Source organism: Hevea brasiliensis, chromosome 7 (genome assembly GCF_030052815.1).
Source record: "Hevea brasiliensis isolate MT/VB/25A 57/8 chromosome 7, ASM3005281v1, whole genome shotgun sequence".
In the NCBI taxonomy this organism is placed as follows: Eukaryota; Viridiplantae; Streptophyta; class Magnoliopsida; order Malpighiales; family Euphorbiaceae; genus Hevea; species Hevea brasiliensis.
This window is the reverse complement of record NC_079499.1, coordinates 77,153,080-77,160,802: the sequence shown is the minus strand read 5'-3', so window position 1 is coordinate 77,160,802 and position 7,723 is coordinate 77,153,080.

Here is a 7,723-nt window from a genome sequence, read left to right as displayed (position 1 = left end):
CATTGGACAAATCTACAGTTGAAACTGGGCTAACTTTTCTTCATCAAAGTTGTTCATTATTGTGTCTTCTTTAATTCCCATTTTCAATCACTCCATTTGAAGTTTTCTCGCTCAAGTTATGCTAATTTCTTTAGGACTGGCCGGATTGGCATCTCCACAAAATTTCTGGGCAGAAATGGTTCTGGCAGTTTTGATACCCTCAATTTGGTTAGCAATTCAGATGGGTTATGGTCAGAATTTGGTTTGGTGTTCTTCATGAAAGTTGTTCTAAATTGTCTAAGATTTTCATTGATGTAAATTTTAGGTCAATTGGACATTTCTACACTGAGTTATGGCCAAATGAACAAACACTGTTCATTTGGTCACTTTTACTAGGTCCAAAATTGGTTACCCAGATTTGGCCAATTTTTAGGTCATCCTAAGTTTTTTTCTAAGCAAGGTTTCTTCATCAAAGTTGTGCCATTATGTGTCTAGTTTCATGTCCAATTAGCCTTGCACCAATTGAACCTACAGAACTCAAGTTAAAGCTTTCCAACCTTGTTGGACTCACACCTAGCCCTGTAAGTCACTCAAGGCAGCACCTCTAACCTCAATTGCCATGGAACAATTCACTTTATTTCCTACTCAAACACAACCAATTGATCACTAATTGACCATTAGAACTTACTTTCACCACTACATGAGCAAAATCATAAATTTATTGCCCAAACCCTAACCCTAAATTTTCAATTTTCCTACTCATGCATAACACTTGGACTTAAACCTCTAATCCATACACACTCCTCAAACACCATCATTAAACCAATTTAATTCAGTTAAAATAATCAAAATCATCACTCACTTAAAGCTCCCAAAATTCATGGTTGGTTATACATACATATTTTCTTTTATTCTTCAACAAATTGAACTCAATTTAGCTTTCTAAACAAAAGATAGGAAGGAAGGAAAGAAGTATATGCACTAACCTTGTTTGATGGAATTTCTAAGCTTTTAAAACTCTTTCTTTTCTCTTCCTTTTTGTTGTCTCAAGCTTGCTCTAGTTGCAAGGATAAATTTTGGTGAAGCAAGCTAGTGGTTTTGTGGTGAAATGGAGACGGAAATGGAGCTTTAGTTGAATTGACAATGTTGAAGGGTGTAGAAGAGAGAGTTGCGGCTGGGTTGAAGAAGATAGCAGATTGTTTCCTTCAATTTTTCTGCCCATTTTATGCTTTTAATTAAGTTTATAGATAGGTGTCACAATATGATTGGGTGGGGGCATTTTAGTGATATCATGTGATGTTATAATTCTAAATTTCCTTCATTTTCTTTCCTTTTCTTTTCTACTGATTTTCAATTTAATTTTTACCAATATTTATTTACATTTTATGCCATAATAATTATTTACTTAACTAGACAAGTCAATCAAAAATGATCTCTGAAGACGAAATGACCAAAATGCCCTCCGTTTGGCTTATTGAGCCAAAATCATCTGTACCGATCTAAAAATTTTTCTACTCATTTTCTTGGCATTCTAACGCCTTCAAAACCTCAATGACTCTTCTCTGGAGTCTTAAAAATTATTTAATGAATTTTCTCCCAGGTTTAGGGCTCCTAGCTGCGAAAACCGCAGCTTCCCACTACATTACCCATCACTAGGGCACCGGCTCATTTAACTTGATTGTATTTTATTCCTAAAATTTTTCCTAAATTTTTCTTATTAATATTTAAGTTATTTATGACTCCTCACTCTAGTCTAAATATTTTTTTCAAACGTTCTTGCTATTCAGACTAACACCGATCATCGGAACAATAGAATGTACGGAGTTGCAAAGGTTAAGGTGTTACACACTACAACACAGAAGAGGTGGCATGGGAGAGCAAGGCGACGATGAGGCAACAGTTCCCTCAGCTCTTCACATCAGGTAAATAAAGGAGCAGAAGCATGGAAAACACAAGTTTAGATCATTGAAATTCAAAATTTTTCATCTAGGGTCACATGCATCATGTAAGATTCATTTTTATCTATTTGATCAATGACAAACAGCATATTAAAACTCTTTTAATATATTTTGGATCTACATTTGCCATTTAAGATTTTAGAATTAATCTGATTAATTTTAAGAACCCTAGATTGGATCAAAACAGGTGCACTAACCTCTTGATGCACTGCAATGTGTTTGGCACCTTTGGGATGCGTCTTTAGGACACCAGATGTTGTCCCTCTAGCTTGTCCACACCAAGATCACCTATGGCAGCCCTTGAATAGCTTCTAAAGCTTTTTCTATGAATTAGAAAATCAAGTTTTACCTTTTGATAGATTGCATATGTAAACTGGACACTATAAACGATTTCTAATATTTTTAATACAAGAGATTGTTTGCTAATCTCTTTGAATTGATGAGAGATGAAGAAGAAGAGAGGGAGAGACAACCAAGGGGTGGTGGCACATTGGAGAACACAACAGCTTGTGTGTTTGTTCTTTCACCCTTATACTTATATAGCTAGGTCACCACTTAAAACCCTTGCCACCTGTAACCTTTTGATTAGCTCTAGGTTTAATTAACACAATAATATTATGCCAAGTGTCAAACCTATACTTAATCTTGATTTTAATCATCTTACGTGATAAAAAGACATATGGCAAGCTTATGTGTAATGCCATGCGTCACCATCTCATGGTGCCACATGTCACACTGTGAAATGACCAAAAAGCTCTTATGTCTTAATTTTGAGTTCTCAACCCAAAATAATTATTTCTCTTCTTCTAATCAATTTATATCTAATATAAATTAATTATTTAATCTTTATTAATTAATTTCCCATTAATTAAATTCATATTTAAACACTTTAAATAGAAATTTAACTCATACTATACATCCAATAACCTAGATTTGGTTTCAAGTCATGCGAGGGACTTTACAATCTAATTGCAAACCAAACCTATTTAATTAATCAATTAAACTCTTTAATTAATTAATTAAATCATATTTAATTTAGTGATTACTTGTATATGTGTGTGACTTACTAGGCTCATCACTAATTGGCAATGATACATGATATCAACTCTTAATATCATCCGAACTCTTTCTTACCATAAATGATTTCTCTAAACCATTTTATGCACCTCATAGATCATGATTAACACCTAGCATAGCATAACATGGCCACCCAATCAGTAATAAGGTTTACCTTAAATGAACCTATAATCATATGTTACCATGCACTAGAATCTCTCTGTTACAAAATCCCAATCCGAACTGGAGTCAAGGTTTATGCCAAACCCCATTTGCTTCTGTAACTTATTACTCATAGAAGCAAGCATGTAACACTTAGCTCTCATATCATGCTCCTTCCACTTGTCCAAAGTTTCATGTTCCTCTTAAGTGGCCTATGGAGGTAAGGGACCAGGAACATTTTAGTCTAGAATATATCCTATATGTTCAAGGTTCAGAACAGGTTTTAAATTTGTTAGCCAATCAGATAGATTGGGTCATGTCAACCTATTGCGATCAAGTATGCTTGCATGGATATTGGATGGTGGTGGTTGTTCTATGCTCATTATTATCAGAAAATTAACTGCAGAAAATAACCAGATTAATTAGTAAATATATCATGTAATTTACCAAAATGATTATGGTATTTTAATCAAATAGGTCCTCCCACTAACTTAGCGAATCCTACACTTCCAAAGTAGAAAACATAAATCCTAGTTGTATAGATTTCTAGTGGGTAATTGAATTCTTATAATTCTATTGATCATCCTCAGGTACATCCATTATTGGAATTAGAATAAACTATAAGTGAGCAACCCCTTGCCCATCACATCTCATGTGAGGTTCAATCCTTTACCTAGCCCCTAATACTCAAAATCTCAGGTACATCCATTATTGACTTATTTTGTATTTGTTAAGTTGATCCCATTGAGCCAGTAATTATGCAAATAATTTTAATGTCCTTAGGTACATCCAATATTGGCCATCAAACCATTTACATATTTACAACATCTCATACTTAACAATTATTCTTAAGAAAATCTCTTAAATTAATTGCATCTCATGCAAGTATTTAAAATTTCTTAAAATAATTATATCAATGGAGGACCCATGTTATAATTACTTTAATTATAGCATTTCCAACTTAATCATTTATTTAGAAGATTTTGTGGTCATCCTAATTACTATTAAGGTCTCACTGTGCACATTATCCAATTAGCATGCATATATCATATACTTGTATACATTCCCATACATTTCATGCATTCATGGATAAACAGTAAATGTGGTATGATCATGGACTCTCTAAGGGATTCAATTTTGAGCCACCAAGAATTGAATCAGGGCATTCCTAGGTGCATTTCATTCATTCAGATTACAAGAGTTGCTGAAGGAGTACATAACCAATACTTGATATTGAATTCCTCCCACTGGTCCCACCAATGCTCTTGACCTCCTTGAACTTCTTGCAATCCAATATTGCATAGTAATCCTTGGCATACCAAGGTGAATTTACAAGAACTAAATAAATGAAATTACATCCCAAAATTATTTCAACCTTAATAATACATGCCCAAAAATAAATTAAAATAAATTAATTAATTTACAACCTAAAGAAAACATGAAAGAAATAAATCTAATCACATTGGTCTTTTATAGTCCATGATCATCCATCATGCATATCACATTAAACAATTACATAAAACATACATACATAAATTAAATTGAATATCACATATTCAACTTAAAAATCCAGATTTGAATATAATTCAAAAAAATTTAAAATTCAGATTTGAATCACATTTAAACAAATTCAAAAAATTCAGATTTGAATCACATTTAAACAACTTTTAAAATTCAGATTTGAATCACATTCAAACAACTTTAAAAATTCATATTTGAATCTCATTCAAATAACTTTTAAAATTCATATTTAAATCACATTCAAACAACTTTAAAAATTCAGATTTGAATCACATTCAAATAATTTTTAAAATTCAGATTTGAATCAAAATTTAATTATGTGATTTAGAACTCTAATTAAACAATTTAATTAAACATAAAATGGACATAATTACGAGAATTAGATCATACAACAATTGCACAAATATTGCCCAAAACCATGCGCACCATAAGGGATGAACAAACCTTGCGCACACAATGGTGTTCATCACTAAGTCGCCACCTTTCTTTACAACCAGCAATAGATCTATCATCCCATGATTATACCACACAATTAAATCATATAATCAACAATCTAAATGGCAAATATTGTGGCTCTGATACCAATTTAAAGGAGCGGAAGCATGAGAAACACAAGTTTAGATCATTGAAATTCAAAATTTTTCATCAAGGGTCACATGCATCATGTAAGATTCATTTTTATCTATTTGATTTCAATGATAAAAAGCATATTAAAACTCTTTTAATATATTTTGGATCTAAATTTTCCATTTAAGGTTTTAGAATTAATCTGATTAATTTTAAGAACCCTAGATTAGATCAAAATAAGTGCACTAACCTCTTGATGCACTGCAGTGTGTTTGGCACCTTTGGGATGCATTTTTAGGACACCAGATGTTGTTCCTCTAGCTTGTCCACACCAAGATCACCTATGAGAGCCCTTGAACAGCTTCTAAAGCTTTTTCTATGAATTAGAAAATCAAGTTTTGCCTTTTGATAGATTAAAGATGTAAACTGGACACTAGAACCATTTCTAGTATTCTTAATTCAAGAGATTGTTTGCTAATCTCTTTGAATTGATGAGAGATGAAGAAGAAGAGAGGGAGAGGCAACCAAGGGGTGGCGGCACCTTTGAGAACATAGCAGCTTATGTGTTTGTTCTTTCATCCTTACACTTATATAGCTAGGTCACCACTTAAAATCCTTGCCAACTGTCACCTTTTGATTAGCTATAGGTTTAATTGACACAATGATATTATGCCAAGTGTCAAACCTATACTTAATCTTGATTTTAATCATCTTACGTGATAAAAAATACATATGGCAAGCTTATGTGTAATGCCATATGTCACCATCTCATGGTGCCACATGTCACATTGTGAAATGACCAAAAAGCTCTTATGTCTTAATTTTAAGTTCTCAAACCAAAATAATTATTTCTCTTCTTCTAATCAATTTATATCTAATATAAATTAATTATTTAATTTCTATTAATTAATTTTCCATTAATTAAATTCATATTTAAACACTTTAAATATAAATTTAACTCATACTATACATTCAATAACCTAGATTTGGTTTCAAGTCATGCTAGGGACTTTGCAATCTAATTGCAAACCAAACCTATTTAATTAATCAATTAAACTCTTTAATTAATTAATTAAATCATATTTAATTTGGTGATTACTTGTATATGTGTGTGACTTACTAGGCTCATCACTAATTGGCAATGAGACATGATATCAACTCCTAATATCATCTAAACTCTTTCTTACCATAAATGATTTCTCTAAACCATTTTATGCACCTCATAGATCATGATAACACCTAGCATAGCATAACATGGCCACCCAATCAGTAATAAGGTTTACCTTAAATGAACCTATAATCATATGTTACCGTGCACTAGAATCTCTCTATTACAAAAACCCAATCCGAGCTAGAGTCATGGTTTATGTCAAACCCCATTTGCTTCTGTAACTCATTACTCATAGAAGCAAGCATGTAACACTTAGGTCTCATATCATGCTCCTTCCACTTGTCCAAAGTTTCATGTTCCTCTTATGTGGCCTATGGAGGTAAGGGACCAGAAACATTTTAGTCTAGAACATATCCTATATGTTCAAGATTCAGAATAGGTTTTAAATTTGTTAGCCAATCAGATAGATTAGGTCATGTCAACCTATTGCGATCAAGTATGCTTGCATGGATATTGGATGGTGATGGTTGTTCTATGCTCATTATTATCAGAAAATTAACTGCAGAAAATAACCAGATTAATTAGTAAATATATCATGTAATTAACCAAAATGATTATGGTATTTTAATCAAATAGGTCCTCCCACTAACTTAGCGAATCCTACACTTCCAAAGTAGAAAATGGAAATCCTAGTTGTATATATTTCTAGTGGGTAATTAAATTCTTATAATTCTATTGATCATCCTCAGGTACATCCATTATTGGAATTACAATAAACTATAAGTGAGCAACTCCTTGCCCATCACATCTCATGTGAGGTTCAATCCTTTACCTAGCCCCTAATACTCAAAATCTCAGGTACATCCATTATTGACTTATCTTGCATTAGTTAAGTTGATCCCATTGAGCCAGTAATTATGCAAATAATTTTAATGTCCTTAGGTACATCCGATATTGGCCACCAAACCATTTACATATTTACAACATCTCATGCTTAACAATTATTCCTAAGAAAATCTCTTAAATTAATTGCATCTCATGCAAGTATTTAAAATTTCTTAAAATAATTACCTCAATGGAGGGCCCATGTTATAATTACTTTAATTATAGCATTTCCAACTTAATCATTTGTTTAGAAGATTTTGTTGTCATACTAATTACTATTAAGGTCTCATTGTGCACATTATGCAATTAGCATGCATATATCATATACTTGCATACATTCCCATATATTTCATGCATTCATGGATAAACAGTAAATATGGTATGATCATGGACTTTCTAAGGGATTCAATTTTGAGCCACCAAGAATTGAATCAAGGCATTCCTAGGTGCATTTCATTCATTCAGATTACAAGAGTTGCTGAAG